Raw genomic sequence first — 16590 nt, 5'->3', positions numbered from 1 at the left:
TCTTCATGAGGAGGGGGAGGACGAGGAGGAGCAGGATCATAAGAGCAGTAGGAGGAGGAACAGGAACAGAAGGATTAGGAGTAAGAGGAGAATGAGGGGGAAGAAGGTCAAAAGCCGAAGATCAGGTGGAGGAGGAGCAGGGGCAGCAGCAGCAGCAGCAGGAGGAGCAGGAGGCCTTACAAAAGGAGCAGAAAGAGAAGGGGGAGGATCAGGAGAAGAGAGATTAGGAGGAGCATGGGGAAGAGTTAAGGGAAGTTGTGGAGCAGGGAGGGGGGGAGCAGGAGCAACAGGATTTACAAGAAGAGCTGGAGGAGGAAGAGGCAAAGCTGGGAAAGGAGGAGAAGGAAGAGATGGAGCTGGGGCACGAAGAGCAGGAGCTGAGGAGCTGGAGAAGGAGGAACCAAAGTGGAAGGAGCAAGATGGCTGGTGCCTGGGGAACGCACAGGAGCTGCCGGTGAAGCAGGAGGAAGAGATGCAGAGAAGTGCAAGCCTACATCCTTTGCTGTCCTTGCTCGAGGCTCTTCAGACTGAGGTGCAGCCCTTGAATACATATGCCAGCCGGGAGCACGCTCGACTCAAACTCAGGATGTGGCAGAGGCGGCAGCGTCATCTGGAACAGAGAAGTGCCCTTATCCAGGGCATCCGTGGTTTCTGGGCCAAGGCTGTATCCTTCCTGCTGCTGGTGGAGGGTCCAGAGGGGGCTGGGCTTGCACAAGAGGAAGGAAAGGGAGGCGACATTTAGAGGAACCCAGGACAGCGACTGGAGCTAAGCCACGCTCCAGTGGCCGGGAAGGTGCAAACATGATACCATCCCAGTGGTCCTGGCTCTGCAGTGAGTGTGGGAGGAGGGCAGTGCTGGGGTGGTGGAGGCACGTGTGCTTTACGTCGCACCTGGCACGGAAACAGCGCTGGGAGAGTGCGGAGTGGCGGTGGAGGTCCAGGCCAGGACGGGGAAATGACCGAGGGCTTCTTCCCACGCAAAGCCGCGCGGGGGCACGTTTCTGGGTCCCGCTAAGCATCTTGCTGCGGGGAAGGCGGTGCGAATGCCCACTGGTCGGCGCGAGACCGGATGTGTGCTGTGTGGCTGTGTGGAAGTAAGCGTCCTCAGTGTCCTCATGAGCACACAAGGCTAGGCGTGGATGCGGGCGTCTGGGCGTGCACAGCCTCCTGTGCGTGTCTAGCAGAGCCCTGCGGAATCCTGAGACCCCGTGGGCCTGGATGCAGCCTGTGGGGAGGGCGTGAGGCCCGGGGGGAGGACGCCAGTCCCTGGGGGAGGACGCCAGGATGCGGTCCACACCGGTTCTCTGGGTCCAGGTCTCTCATGCCCAGCACCTGAAGGCTCTTTGACCTGCAGCAGTTTGTGAACCACCCTCAGATGTCAGCCCTGATTAGTAAGCAGGATGAAAGCATGCTTCGCCACATGACCAATTTGAAGGTCGGCCTGGGAGTGCGAGGCGGTGTGGGTGGGTGGCTGTGTGGGCGGGGGAGGTGGTGGGGAGAAGTGGTGTGTTCCTTCCTCAGGGGAGGGCGGGTCTCCTGGAACAAGATTTCACATTTCTGCCCCACATTCCTACCACGGCAGGTGGAGGAACACAAGTTTCCCAGGGAAAGCCGGAAGATCCTGCTGTTTTTTGGCAAGAACTCCTACTTCCAGAATGAAGTCGTTACGAAGGAGTATGTCCTTGGCCTTGCTGGTAAGTGTCCACTGAATGCATGGGCGGCAGTGGGTGGAGGGTTGACTGTGATCAGTTCTCTGGCGCCTTCTCACATACTCGTCTTCCTGCAGGGTATACGGCGTCTCATTCCAGTCCCATCCTGTGGTACCCAAGGTACAGACAGGAGGCCTACAGACGCAGGCATGACAACAGCAGCCTCAACTTCTTCAACTGGTTCTCTGACCACAGCTTTGCCGGCTCTAGCAGGATTGCTGAGGTGGGGCCCTGTAACAAGGAAGGGAGGTGATTTTCATGGGTTCCCCCACTGCGTGGGACAGCTACCTGAGGCCTGGCCTGTCTCCCCTACCAGATAATCATAGAGGATCTTTGGCCCAATCCCCTGCCGTATTTCAAGATGGAGGAGGCCCCAGGAGAGCACTGAGAGGGAAAGAGGTGAGCAGCCAAGGGTGTGGGCACTGAAATGTGTGCCGTGGGGCCCATGGCGCAATTCTCTTCTGCGTGGAGGCACCGAGACTCACAGTGGCACAGGAGGTGACACCAGGTCCAAAGGGCATCGGCCTGAGACAGGGAGTCTTAAGAAGTAACGTGTCAAAGAGGCTTTGCCCCTTTGGGGAGGCTGAAGGTGGGCAGTGGGCCAGACAACAAGAATGAGCAAAGCGGGACATCCAAGCTGGCTCATCAGATAGCACGGTGACAACGGTCATTCCAGGACCATGAACCCCACCCTCAGGCCTCCTACCACCATCCCACATGTTGTCGGGCTTCTGGAGCCACTTGTCAGCTTTGGCACAGCTTATCACACCCTCCCATTCTACCTTCCGTTTGGAAACATTCAAGCAACCTTAAACAGGGCCAAGATAAGACTCTCACCTGTCCTGTGTGTGTGTGTGTGTGTGTGTGTTTGTGGGTGGGTATGGATGTGGGTGTGGGTGTGTCTGTGTGTCTCTGTCTGTGTGTACCCTTATATCCCAGATATATGCACGATCTTGAGAAGACTATGAAGGAGAATCGCACTTCATGGACCCCAGTGGAAACCCTTCCGACGCTCACCGATGGTCCACAAGATTCTCCTGCCCACGAGATAAGGACAAGGCTGGTGGTGACACGTGGCGCAGGGTTTTGAAGAAATACATTGGAAGAAATACATTTGAAGAATATACATCTGAAGAAATATAGAATGGGAGATAAACAGCATGAAGTGTTTGTGTGTGTTTTCTGCTCAGGTACGCTCTGGGGCGTGTCCATGTATACATGCGGCTGTCCAGAGGTGTAAGTGTTCTGTGCCTGCACATTGGAGTTCCAAGGAAGGGCGGGACGTAGGACATTGTCCGTAGGGATGGGTCACACATTGGGATTGCATGTGAGGTCAGTAAGACTGAACCAATGGGGAGTTGAGTGAGGGAGGACAGGGCACAAACCTGAGAGAAAGGCCAGCGCCCAGGTTCATATCTTTCCTGTGAAAATGAGGAAATTCAAGGAAATGGAGAGGCCAGCACAGGCCAGGGATGTCCAATACTCAGGGTTTGGGGATGTCCGTGATGGTGCCCTCAGAATCCCGCATGGTGACATCCTCAGTCATGTTGACTGAACCGCCACACAGAGAGGAATTCCCAGGGTTGATTACCCTCTGGTTTTCAGATGTCTACGAATGCAGACTGTCTTGTGGACAAGGTCAGGATATCAGGAGCAGCCACACATATTTGAGGGATTGTGAGCAGGCTATAGGATTGGTGTCCAGGGGAGGGAACCGAGGGACCAGAGGGAGAGTGGGTGGGTAAGACCGACGAAGTTCTGCTTCAGGCAGAGTTGACAGGGAGAACGTACACACTGCAGAGGAAACAGCCCACTACAGTCTCACGCAACTCCAAAATCACAGCCAACTTTTCTGGTTCCACTTCCTGAAGCTGAGCCTCCCACACACTGCTTCACTTACTCTCACATATTCACACACACACACACACACACACACACACACACACACACAAGACTCCTGAAGGTGTCCTAGTACGGATGCCCTTGTGTGAACTTCGCTGTTTCTGAAATGACCTCAGGTTACAAATGGGTGGCCCAGATTGCAAGGCAACAGAGGGGAGGGTCGCGGGGAGGTGGGGCTCTTAAAGGCCACGGACACGCCATCCTCTCCCGTGTGCCCGCTGCCCTCTCATCATCAGCCGTGATGAGTCGGGTGCTCCTCTTCCTCTGGGTCCACAGGCTTATGCCGTCCACGTGTCCGACACGCCATGTGAGACTTGTGAGAAGACTCCCAAGGGCAAACACCAGCAGGCCCTCAGGGAGGTCGCCTCGTCCCAGGCAGCCTGCGTTCCTTGGCCCGAGTGCCTGGACAAAGGCTGCCTCGGCCACATAGGGAACGATGGACTTGTGCAGCCTTAGCATGCTGTGCAGAGGTCCCGGGCAGGCCTGGAGCTTAGAAAGGACTGGGACGAGCCTCACCTGGGAAGAGGTGAGTGCTGGGGTACTCCTTCCACAGCAGATGGCTGCTTGCCAGAGATGTCTGTGCTAGGGATGGGGCAAAAGCTCCACCGTGCTAGCAGTGCAGTAGACAGAGTTCAGCCCTGTCCATCGCAGGCCCTCCTCTATCCCCAAGTTACACGGCCCCCAGCACAGCGTGCCTGAGACTGACATCCCCACACTAATCTTCCTGTCTCCCAAGCTGCCCAAGCCCCCCAGGATCCCCACGGCACAGCTCTGCAGTACAAGAGCCTTCTCTGCAGTGGCTCTATTCCAGAGAAGGCGTTGGCAGTCCCAATGCATGGAGGCCTCTTGCCCCTACCAGTATGCAGACAACATGGTCAGCGGGGTGTCAGCACGCTGTGGAGTTGGGGATCTGTACGCCCAAGCCTTACCTCTTCCAGGGCGGAGGCTGTCGCACTCTCTAGAAGGGAAGGCAGGTCTTTCTCTCGCTGCTGTCTGCACACTGGCTGGAGAAGCACGTCTTCTCAGCTGCTTGATGTGCAAACGTCGGGGTACCCTGGAAAAGCTCCCTGTGCTGGCCCGTGTCTTTGGGTGTGAACATCCAAAGAAAGTATGGCCCATGACTCTGCAGTGGGAATACGGCCTCAGTGGTCATGAGGCTGGGCCCTTTGGGGCATCTTTCTGCACAAGCAGGCCGTTACTTGACAGGTCTTGCCGAGCAGGAACACTTCACGGGACGGGGGAACACAGGGTCCCCCACATGTTCATATCTCCCGCCAATACCTGCTGAGGGGCCAGGCTGACTTTTCCGCCCGGCCTGTCCCAAAGAGAAGGTACGGACAAGGTGTGGGTGTGGAAAGCCCTCAGGGCCCCCAGAGCCAAACCCTCAAATGTGGACACTTGTGTCCAGGGACCGTGGTCAGAGGCCTGGGTGCTCTGTGTCCGAGGGATTACAGCCCTCAGGCTGCACACCCTGCAGCCCCGGGTGTCCTCCCGTAGCCGCAGCACTCCCTGGGGAGCCCCAGGGTCCAGGAGCTGCTAACCCCCCTGCACAACTGTATGTGCTGCCTAGCGGCCTCTTCCACCACAACACCAGCGTGCGTGGGCCCCAGAGTGCTGTCCCTCGACAGGGGACACCCTCGGCAATTCCGGAGCCTTCTGACTTCCATGTCTCTGAACCACACGTGTCTCTCATTGGCCTGTCGGGATCGTCCTGTTGTTCTCTGTGTACAGGAAATGTCTCGCATTGCCTGTACGCCTCTGTCCCCCCTGAGTGAGCCCTGGCGTGTCTGTGTCCTTTCCTGGCTTTGCCTGTGCCAACGCCTCTCTGGTGATGCCTCCTTGCCCGGCCCAAGTGGGCACAGCTGTACCCGTGTAACCGCCTTCGTCTCTGCGCACCTGCGTGTTGTGTCAGCTGCGGCTCTGCTGGCCTGTCTTGTCTTTGGTGTATGCTTCTGCGCTTGAGTGTGTTTCCCTCTGAATTCAACCCCTTTCTACCACTGACAGATCCAATTGCTGTCCTGCCGTCAGGTGGAGGGGCTTCTGCGTGTTCTCTTACATGTTCCCGGAGCCAGAAATCCATCCCTGCCCGTAGGACCTTCGTCAGAGGATTGGCCATGCACTCACTGCCAGCCAGTTAATGTCCCCAAGTGCAGCTGCCTTGCTGTGAGCATTAAGTCGCACCTCTATTTTCCGTCCTTCTGTTTTCAAACCCTTTGGACCCTAGGGGCTCAAACGTCACTGGCTTGCACGTTGCAGATGCAGGCGTAAAGTGTGAAAAGCGGTCTAGCCACGTTTTCCCACTTACGCTTTTGCCATGTGGCATGTTCCTGGCCGGGAGAGACTTCCCCCTGCCAGCGTGTGTCTCGTTTCCGTGTGCCTCCTGTGTGTTCTGGTCCCTCATTTGTCCGTTACTTCCTACCTGGGAGTCTGATTCATGTTTGCGGGAACCATGCAGACACCTTTGACTGCAGGGGACTGAGCTCAGCTTAGTCCACCAGGACTAGTGCGTGACTGAGGTACACAGCGGGCAGTCACGGAGGTGCCCGTATCCTTCACGTGCGAGCGCTCCGTCCAGCCACCTTCACCGGGACATTTCTCAGCAAACCCTCTATGTTTGCGGTGAGAGCACTTAGCTCTGAGGAACCTGACGAGGCGGTGAAGCGTTGCTTACGGCTGCCCTGTGCAAGTTAGATCTCCAGAACTCATGCACATGGCATGACTGCCTCTTCACACCCTAGGCCCGACACCTCCTCATGGCACCCTCCCCTGCTTAACAGCACTCTACTCTCTGGTGGACTGCATGCCTTTAACTGCTTTTAATCTCCTCACGAGTCCATCAGGCAGGGGTCACCACCACTGTGTTTCTGTCAGGGGTTGGCCTCTTTCAGGGAGCCCAGTGCTTTCTGCACTGATGCTCAATGCACCCGCGGGAGGGAGAGCCACACTAGGCCCGACGGCGAACCCTTTGGCCCTACGTTTCCCACATATGTGCCCGGTGGCAGAGGTGCACAAGGAGCCCGCCTGCATGCGTCTCCCAGGTCCTCCACAGGGTACAACGTACCGCCTCAGGAGGCTCATCCGCATCACATGGGCATAGCTCTGCTTGCACGGGTTAGCCTTTCATATCATACGGGCAGCCCAGACTTAGAAATCCAGCTCCCTGCTTACAACTCTCCAGCCCTCGTGCTTGTGCAGACGCTCTGTGTCTGTACAGACATTTGAGTCACGGTCTCGTGACCTGTCAATACAGCTCGACGGTCTGTCCTTACCTTACAGCCTGGGATGCGGTTCTCACTCGTTGTCCTCCCCTCGGGTGCGAGTTTCCTCCAGCACTGTGGTGGAATGTAACCTTTATCACCATACGTTGGCTTGAGATTACTGGGCGGATCACCTGTCTGCGTCCGGGGATGCGAAGGAGACCTTGGCTCTTTTGCTCACGGTGCACCCTTTCTCTGTGATGAGTCGCTTTGGATGAGAAGCTTGCGAGAGGCGAGGGGCCTCAGAGTGGAGCACATTTCCTGGGCATCTGTGAGAACCTCGTGGCTTCCACTCGGAAAGCATTGACTTCCATGGATGTGCATCCTCTGCTTTTGCTTGAATTTGCCGAGCTTGGGGACGTGATTCCTTCCCGCACGTGCTGTCCCTAGGTCGCTGCGGTCTCTTTCCGGCAGTCCCGTTTCCTGCCTGCTGCTGGTAAGTACAGGGCTTCCAGCAGCCCTGTGGGGATCGGGTCCTTGCTTTCTTCCCTGCGGTGCCCTCTTCCTCACCCAGAATGACCTCACTGCAGCTTCCTTCTAGTTCAGGGATCGTTCCAGACTGCCCTTAAGGTCCAGGTGGGAACGGTGCCTTTAGTGCTGACGGCTGACCACTGTACAGCATTCGTCTCTGTGGAAATTGCACAGGTGAACTTCACCAGGTGAAACTGCACACTGCAGTTGCCCTGTCGTCAGAGTCAGCCCACCTGTCTCGGCCTCGGCTGCCCCTGCTCTCCTTCCTCCTTCCCTCCCCTTGCCTCCCCCTCCCTTGTCTTCTTCCTGTCCTTCCCTCCGACCTCCCTTCCAGCTCTCTTTGTTTTCGTCTCCCTCCTCTCCCTCACTAATGCCTCCCCCTGTCTCCGCCCGTCTTCCTTGTAATAGGTGCCCCTCTGCCTCTTCTTGTCTTGCTCCTCCTCCCTGTCTCTCCCGCCAATCTCCCTGTGACTCTCCCTCTCCAGGCCGGTCTTCCCCTCCACTCGTCCTTCCTCCCTCTGCTTGCATGTGTCTCTCTCTCTCTCCCTCTGTATCTCTGTCTCCCTGTGTGTCTCTTTCTCGCTGTCTCTCTCAGTGGACATTCTGTGTCTGGGTGCACGCTTCTTCAGAATTCTCGTTGGCGCCTGCCAAATGTGGAGGGAACTCGTCTGCTTTCGTGTGTACTAGTGACAGCAGGCACCGGGCTTTCTCAGAGACAGACACAGACAAGTTTGTAATTCTCGGTGAAGGGGGCCCCTAAGCGCCCTGCTTGGAGTCGTCCTCCTTTGAGTGGAAGGTTAGATTTCCGGACCGGAGGAAACTGCTAAATCCTACTACCCCATCTCCCTGGTGCTCTGTACGGAGATCAGTAGGGCACCAGTGGCAGATGGGGCTCTGGGGGTTGTTGTTTGCTCTGAATTGCAGTGCAGTGAGTTCTAGTGAGCTGCTTTCTTGCAAGGACACGGCGGTGGGGTGGGTCTACGGTGGGTGTCACTGGTTCTGGGTGGGCACCCACCTTACCGCCGCCCTCAGCCTGATGGCCAAGGAGGAGAAACCGTGCGGACGGCCATGTGGCCCCGGTAGGCGCCACACCTAAGGACTTCTCCAGGCCTTGCCCCAGCTTCATGAAAAAGGGGCAAGGGGACGGAGCAGGCAGTGGCTCACGCTGTGGACGTTCCTGGGCTGAATGCTCTGCTGCCCGGAGTGGGGCCTCTGGGGAAGAGGTGTGCAAGGGAACACAGACACTGTGTGACACCGGGGACCTCGCGAGTCAGGCCTGGAAGGTGACAGCGCTGAAGAGAACATGCGGCAAAGCGGGGTCCACGCTGGCGGCTGGGCCCTTGCTCCAGAGCCCGGACCGGCCGCTGGCGCGCGCTAGCCGGCGGCCAACACCCCGTCTTGCTGTCTTGCAACCGATTGTTCCGCCAACCTGGCCAGCGGGCCTGCCCTGCCCTGGAACCACTTCGCCCCCAGGCCGCATGCGCACACTCTTCCCTGCCTCTGTCTCAGCCCCTCCTCCACAGCAGCCACAGCCAATGCGGAGTCGTCAAATCCCAGAGCCTGTGCGCCTGCGCCCCACTTGGGCGGGCTGCGGCGGGAGGCAGCAGGGAGCTGCAGGCCTTGCGGCCAAGGCTCCGTCCACCTGCTGCCATTTCCCTGTCCTTGTCCTGAGGCTGCCCTAGCTGCACTGGGGCCGGCCGGGGCCGAGCGTCATGGCCAGCGTGTCGCGGTCCGGAAAAAGCGGTGATTCCCGTCGACCCTGGGCCCTGATCGTCCTGGATGAGAAAGGTCGAGAGTCCCCGGCCCGCGGGAATGCAGGGGCGCTGGAGGGCGCGGGCTGGCCGCAGTCCCCAGGTTCAGGGGCGGCAAGCGCCCATCCTGTGCAGGAAGCCCAGGCCGGGTGTGAGATACAGGTGGCAAGCCCAGCGGAGGAATTGGTGGTGATACTGGATGACGGAATGGTGGCGGCTGAGGTGGTGATCGGGGTGGAGGAAGAGGACGGGGAGGCGACCGAGGAAGAGGTGGCTGGAGAGGAGAATTGTGAGGAAGCCAAGCCAGAAGCAGAGGACACGGCCGAGCAGGAGGAGGTGGAGGAGGAGAGACAGCAGCTGGAGGAGGTTCCGGAGCAAGAGGAGAAGCCCGAGGCAGATGCAGAGGCGGAGGAGGGGCCCCAGCTCTCACAGGAGCTGCAGCAGCAAGAGCCAGTGCTGCGTCCTGCCTCAGCCCAGGACCCGCTGGCAGCGCTGGAGCGTCTTCAGCTGGAGATCAGCGCTGGGAATGCCCAAGATTCCAGGGCCTTATGGCGGCTGAAGCGCAGGATTCTTCGGAGGCGCGTTTCTTACCTGGATCACAGAAGGGCCATCATCAAGCACATCCCTGGCTTCTGGGCCCAGGCGGTATCCTTCCTTGTGCTGGTGGGTGCTGGTGGGTGCTGGCGGGGGCTGTTGTGCAGGAGGGCTGGGCCCTGAGAGCAGGGTGCCTCAGGGCGATGGCCCCCAGGGAGGAGAGCTGGGCAGTGGTCCCTGGCCCTGGGTTGGTGTGGTCTGGGATCCAATGTAAGGCCTTGGACAGGGGCGGTTGTTGGGGATGGGGGGACTTGGGGACTTGGACCTGCTTCCTCTAGGTCTCCGCCAGCGTTGGCCTGCAGGCTGCTCTCAAACATGAAGGTAGCACAAAGCAGCCTTCACTCAGAGCAGATAGGGCACGGAAACGTTTCGCTGCCAAATGGGAGAGTTACACAGGCCGCACACCCACCTTCACATTCACACGTTTTCTAGCAGTTCCGTCAAAAGGCTGTGCACGTTTTCTAGCAGTTCCGTCAAAAGAGAGCATTTCAGACACACACTCATGGCCTTTAGTGGAACCCTGCCACCCCCCTGTTCCAAACAGTGGGACGACTCAGACCGACTCCGAGCGGGGTACAATGTGCCTCCACAGACCCTCTCTCACACACACACACACACACACACACACACACACACACACACACACACACAGGATTCTCTCCTGGTATCTCCACCCCTGCTTCCCTCTCTGTCCTCAGGCTCCGGCTGGGTCCCACCCATGTTTTTCTCTCCTGACTGGCTGTGTCACTGTGTCTACTTTCATTTCCCTCTTCTCCCCTCCTTGTCCGTGCTTCTCGATCTCTTTCTCCCTCCCACACCCTATGTTTGCATCGTAAGTGTGCAGTCGGTTTCTTGTAAGCCGTGTTATTCCTTCTGGACTCAGAAGGCCGGTGACAACATTGGTCTTCACAGGAATATGCCAAGACACCCAGCCGTGAGGAGGGGTCAGAGCACATGCCGACATCACAAGCTATGATGGGCTGCTGGCAACCCACACAGGTCAGGTATATGAAGGAACTGTGAGGAGTCCAGGCAGTGGAGTCTCTCCGTGCTGTGTGCAGACAGCGTGGGAGGTACAGGAAGCCAACGGACAGCCCAGTGTCGATGGTGTCTGATGCATTTGCAGAGGCTGAGGAGTGTGGGAGCTAGTGTTTCCTGGTCTTTCTGCACATGCCCTGATCTAGTCCCTTGCTCTTAGCCTGGGAGGGTTGGGGGGTGGGCTGTGTCTGTTTCCACAGCATCTGAAGGCACAGCTCCTTGACCCAGCACAGATTCTGAATCACCCCCAGTTGTCGGCCATGAGCGGTGCCCAGGACAAAGACGTGCTCAGCTACGTGGTCAACTTGGAGGTCAGACCGGGGAGGCTGTGGCTGGGGGCCGTCCCGTTGGGTGTGGGATTTGGGCAGGAGAGGGTGAGGCAAAGGTGCTCACCCTCACAGCCAGGCAAGGAGGTCAGGACCCCGAGGGAGGACACTTGCCCCTTCCTGTCCCATTGCTCACGGCAGGTGGAGGAAGTGGGCCATCCCAAGTACCGCTGCAGAGTGATGTTTTTCTTTGGGGACAACCCGTACTTCTGGAACCCAGTGATCATTAAGGAGTATCAGCTTAGCTTTGCTGGTAGGGTGTGGGTCCCATGATGGTGCGGGGCAGGGGGATGATGAGCATGAATCAGGGGCAGGAGGGAGGGGGAGGGGGAGTGGGGAGGAGGCCATCAGGTTGCTCCTCAAATCCTCTCTTCCTATAGGCTACAGGGCATCGCGTTCCACTCCAGTCCAGTGGTTCTGGGATTATGAACGTGGAGCTCCCAGTCGCAGGCATGACCCCACCAGGCTTAACTTGTTAAACTGGCTGTGTGAGCACAGCTGCCCAGGGACAAACAGGATTGCCGAGGTGGGGCCCCTGAGGCCTTCGTCAGCAGTGGGGATGTGGGTGGCCCCCGGCCAGAGAGGAGAGTGGGCTATGCCCAATGTGGCGCCGGCCTGTGTCCCCTACCAGATCATCATCGAGGACCTGTGGCCCAATCCCCTGCAGTACTACCTGAGGGAGGAAGGGACCAGAAGACAGTGACCTGACGTGCGCACGTGTCGGTGAGAACGCCAGTATGCGGTGTGTTGACACGTGTGTTGTATGGGCAAGGGAGCGTGGGCCAGACATTGGCTTGGAAGTGGAAGGTCCGCCGAGACTGGGACCCAGGTAGCATGGGGAGCGGGTGGGAGGATGACAAGGGACCTGCAGGGACTCAGCTGCAAACACACAGTGGGTCGATGCCTGCAAACCAAACGCAGTTGTGCTGTGGGCTGGGGCTTTGCAGAGCAACTCGGGAGGAGCAATGCTTCTCCACCACAAATGCTCCCCGTGGATGTCCGCCCTCTCCCGGGCTTCCCCCTGCTCCTTCAGTCTGGATTTGCCTGCCAGTCTTTGGGACCGGAGCTGCCGTGTCCCCAGGCGCCACTGGGGTGAGAATCTTGCACTTCCTTCCATGTGCCCCACCACGCCATGTCCTCCCGCAACCTGACAGCCATTCTTAGAACTAGTCCAAGGCCATTGGGGGCTGGAAATGAATCCCTGGGTGAGAAAGCAAGAGGGATCACAAAAGGGCGAGGCACAAGAGTGAAACCATCTGGGATGTATTTGCAAATATCCCGTATCACTCTTGGTGTCTGTTGCGTGGGGGTGCGTGTGTGTGCGTGTACGCGAATGTGTCTGCGTGTGCCCATATGCGTCAGGGGCTCTGCATCTGTGTGGGCGTGAAAGGCACAGAACTTCTATGTTTGCCCATGCAGAAACAATGGAGGACGCGACCAGCGCTGGAAGACATGGGTGGATGCGTCTCCTATCTTCTACGAGCCCCGGAGACAATTGGGGAAGTGATCACATGTGGCAGCCTTGAAGAGTTGCCACGATGTGTATGTGGACACATACAGGAAGCTAAAAACCCTTCTGTTTCTGTGTGTGTGTGTGTGTGTGTGTGTGTGTGTGTGTGTGTGTGTGTGTGTATGTGTGTGTGTGTTTATGGGGGACCCGAGGAGGAACGATGAGGAAGGGACCTGAGTGTGACCGTCCTAGCCGCTGCCAGGGTGATTCTGTGTGTGCAGGAGAGGTGCAGTACTGGTGTGGGGCAGGTGTTGCCATGTGCACAGAGGCCTGCCTTCCTGGGCAGGCAGAGTCTGGAAGGAGGAGGAGGAAGAGACAGACCTGTTACGTGGAGACTTGTTGTATAGGCCAGAGCCGAAAGGCAGGGAAGGGGATTGCAGAGCGGGACCAAATTGGTCCATTGGGTCCTGGCACAGTGTGGCCAGGACTTGGGGAGATTCAGCCAGGACCCTTGCTCCCAGAGGGGTGTCGTCTCCTTGGTGAGAGAGAATGCGGTGAGCAACGCCTCCAGTGAGGACAGAGTTAAGGCCCCGTGTCCCTGAGAACTCAGGAGTAGGCAGGCTTCTCAGAGTCGATGCCAGTATACCTTGCTGCTGCCTCCCACACCCGGGGTCCCTTTGACCCCGAGCCCTGTCCTGAGACACTGGCTGAGGATGGGAGATGTGTGAGGGGAAGAGGCAGGTGTGGGTTGTGGGCAGCAGCGAGGCTTATGAGTGGGATTTCATGGAGAGAGTACGCGCAAGGGCGGAGATCCAGCGTGAGTTTCTGCGAGTGTGTGTGGGCGTCTGTGGCAAACTGGGCCTGAGATCCGTGGTGGTGCTGGCACTGTGTGCGTGCATATGTTCGTGCGATTGCGTAGCCGTGTGTCACTGTGTGTGCGGGAGTGGGTGTGTAGGCCGCTGGCGAGACAAGGAGAGACACAGGGGTCTCTGTGGCTGAGGTGCTTATGTGGGACGGTCAGGTGCCAGAATACAAGAGAGCAGTCCCTTCCCTCCTGAGTCCTGATGGTAATCGCTGGGATGGGTGCAACTGTTGCTCTTCCAGGGGGCTCAAGTCAGGATGCAAAAGGGAAATTGGTGCAAGGTCAAGACGGGGACCGAGGGGAGGAAAGCCTGTGCCCAGTGGCCAGTGGACCCCTTGTGAGTGAGTGTGCTGGTGTGTGTGTTAGTGTGTGTCTATGTGAGAGTGGTGAGTGAGTGAGTGAGTGAGTGAGTGTGTGTGTGTGTGTGTGTGTGTGTGTGTGTGTGTGTGTGTGTGTTGAGTTGCCCTGGTGGGCCTACAGTACCAAATACTGAGGGGCTACAAGGTTGTGCCCAGGCCTTGTGCACAGAGTGGCTAAGGAACCCAAGCTGTCAGGCTACGTTGTGTGCAGAGGGCGGAGGTAATGCGCTGGAGGGAGGCGTCCAGCAAGAATCTCTGCTCTAGGCAGACGTGCCATGTTTTGTCACCAGTCAGCTCTTCCTCAGGGCTCCTCTCTCTGCTTCCTGTGCACCAGGCCCAGGGAAAGGGAGGAGCTTGGACCCTAGACCTCAGGTGACTTGCGTCGCCCTGGAGTGCCGCAGCAGTGTGGTGTGTGGGGATCCGTGTGTGAATGGGCAGGTGAGCAGCCTGCCAGCTGCTCTCTTAGGGGACAGTTCATTGCCAGCAACACCTCTCCCCGCAGCACAAGATCACCCCTGCCGCTGCAGCTGGGCTCGGGACATTTCAAGGAGTGTCCCAGAACTCTGTTCCCCTTGCACGTGAGTGGTGCCAGCATGAGCCTCTCGGTCCCTGTGCGGGCGACCCTGATTAGCCTCAGGCTTTGTCGACTCCTGGCCTCATGTAACATGGGGAACTGGGTTTCTTTCTCAGTGTCTCAGCAGTTGCATGTCGACGGAGGATGCTGTGGACATGGGAGTCGGGAATCCCCACCGTGCTCCCCCGCCTCGCCCCAAACCGCAGCGGGCAGCACGTGGCCCACTGTGTGTGCGCTTTGGGGAGTCTAAAGCCTCACAGCCCACCCCCCGTATTCTCAGGTGGTGGAGGGTCAAGGGGGCCTAGGGAGGAACACTGGTCCCAGTCTGCTGCCGGCTGTGCCCACAGGTGTGTGTGCCCAGCTCCTTGACGCTGAAGCTGCAAGGCGTCCGCACTGCCCCCAAAGCCCCATCCCTAGCATTTGCGTGTGGGCCACATGGAAGTGAAGTCCCAGTGACCCTGCGGGATCACAGCGGGTGGTCTCATCTGTGCCTGGCTACCCGCCTACCTGCCTTCCCCACAGCCCTTTGCCCCCATACAGGGCTTTCGGTAAAGACGGGGCCACCGTCCAGCATGAGAGGAAAGGCTGGACTGTGTCTCAGTACCGCTGGTCATGTGTTGGCTGCTGCCAGCTTGACAGCATGGAGACCCCATGGCCCAATGGAGGAAGTCCGACCTGTCCTACAAGGAATTGGGGACGACTGTAGGGATGCATCAGGTCCCATGGAGTAACCTAGCTCTGACCTTATCTGCCTAGGGGGTGATCGAAGCGCCTTGGGGTCCCAGGCATGGCATGTGTGTCGGTGAGCTTCCTCCTGGATGGCGCTGTCGACACAGGGCTGGCTGGTCAGGGGTCGCATGTGAGGCCCGTTGGGGCCTGACCTCTAGATCCGATACTGCTATAGGTGTTGTTGAAAAGACAGAGCACGATACGATCGTCCCTTGGGTGTCGCTGCACCGGGGTCCCTGTCGCTGCTCCCAGGTTCCCACTACCAGGTTTCCCCGGGGGGCCTGGGAGGTTGCCAGGCTCCTTTTGCAGGGACACGATGGCTTGTGAGGGCCCATGCCCCAGGGTCCGGTGCTCATTGCGGATGGCTTGGGGGCAGTGCGAGAGCTTTTGCTCCCATTCTTAGAGGAGATTGTGGTGGTCTTAAGGGACAAGGATGTGCCTGGGGAAGAGTAGGATGACCAGAGGCAGCATTGGAGGAGGAGGAGGAGGAGTTGGAGGAAAAGGATTGGGAGGCGTTAGAGTAAGAGGAGAGGAGTGAATGATTGGGTGCAGGAGAGGGAACAAGTGGAGGAGGAGGATGTCCAGGATGAGGAGGAGCACGAGCCAAAGGAGGAGGAGCAGCTGGGGGAGTAATTTGAGGAGGACGAGAGTAGAGGAACGAGGATGAGGAGCAAAGGTAGAGCCAGGGTTGGAACAGAGTGAGCAGAAATGTAGGAGCAGAAGGAGGAAGAGACCGAGGAGGAAGAGGAGGAGCGGGAGGAGCTGGAGGAAGAGGATTGGGAGGGGTTAGAAGAAGAAGTGGAGGAGGAGGAGGGGGAGTGAATGACTGGGTACAGGAGAAGGACAAATGGAAGAGGATGATGCCCAGCACGAGGAAGACGAGGATCAGGCGCCAAAGGAGCAGGGCCAGCTGGAGGAGGGAGTTGAGGAGGACGAGAACAGAGGGAAGAAGAGGAGGTCAAAAGTCAGAGGTAGGGCAGGAAGGGCAGTAGCAGGAGAGGACCTGGAGACGGAGGAAGATGCCTAGGAGGAAGAGTTGGAGGTGGAGGATCATGGAGGAAGAGGATTGGGAGGAGTTACAGGAGGAGGAGGAGGAAGAGTGAATGTTCGGGTGCAGGCGAGGGAAGAAGTGGAGGAGGAGGAAGTCCAGGAGGAGCAAGAGGAGGAGCACGAGTCGAGGAGCAGGAGCAGCTGGGGGAGGAAATTGAGGAGGACGTGAGCAGAGGGAAGAAGGAGGAGACAAGGTAGAGCCAGGGCTGGAAGAGCAGTAGCTGAAGAGGGGGAGCAGAAGGATGAAGAGGCTGAGGCTAAGACTTCCAATACTATGTTGAATGACAGTGGAGAGGGTGGACATTCCTGTCTCGTTCGTGACTTGAGCTGAGAGCTTTTGCTCATTGAGATGATAGTAAGGTCGGGTCGTCCATAGGTGGCTTTATGATCTCGATGTGTGCTCCTTCTATCCCTACTTTCTTGCGGGTTTTTACGACGAAAGGATGCTGTATTTTGTCAAGCACTCTGTCTGCATCGATTGAGAGGATCCTGTGCTTCTCGTCCCTTCTTTTATTGAT

At 58.0% G+C, this 16590-nt stretch overlaps 2 long non-coding RNA genes across 2 annotated transcripts; both read left to right on the top strand.

Annotated features, from left to right (window-relative positions):
• The first annotated feature begins 744 nt into the window (after positions 1-744).
• Positions 745-1607, top strand: LOC147570849 (uncharacterized). Its single transcript, XR_015247971.1, has 3 exons — positions 745-832; positions 1315-1435; positions 1583-1607. It is a non-coding gene; the product is annotated as an uncharacterized LOC147570849 (long non-coding RNA).
• A 4-nt stretch (positions 1608-1611) lies between these two features.
• LOC147570848 (uncharacterized) lies at positions 1612-2091 on the top strand. Its single transcript, XR_015247970.1, has 3 exons — positions 1612-1694; positions 1787-1932; positions 2026-2091. It is a non-coding gene; the product is annotated as an uncharacterized LOC147570848 (long non-coding RNA).
• The last annotated feature ends 14499 nt before the right edge of the window (positions 2092-16590 follow it).

The sequence above is a fragment of the Puma concolor genome, unplaced genomic scaffold (genome assembly GCF_028749965.1).
Source record: "Puma concolor isolate L17-30 unplaced genomic scaffold, mPumCon1.1.hap2 unalloc_scaffold_8, whole genome shotgun sequence".
Lineage (NCBI taxonomy): Eukaryota > Metazoa > Chordata > Mammalia > Carnivora > Felidae > Puma > Puma concolor.
This window is presented reverse-complemented; position numbering and strand designations above follow the sequence as displayed.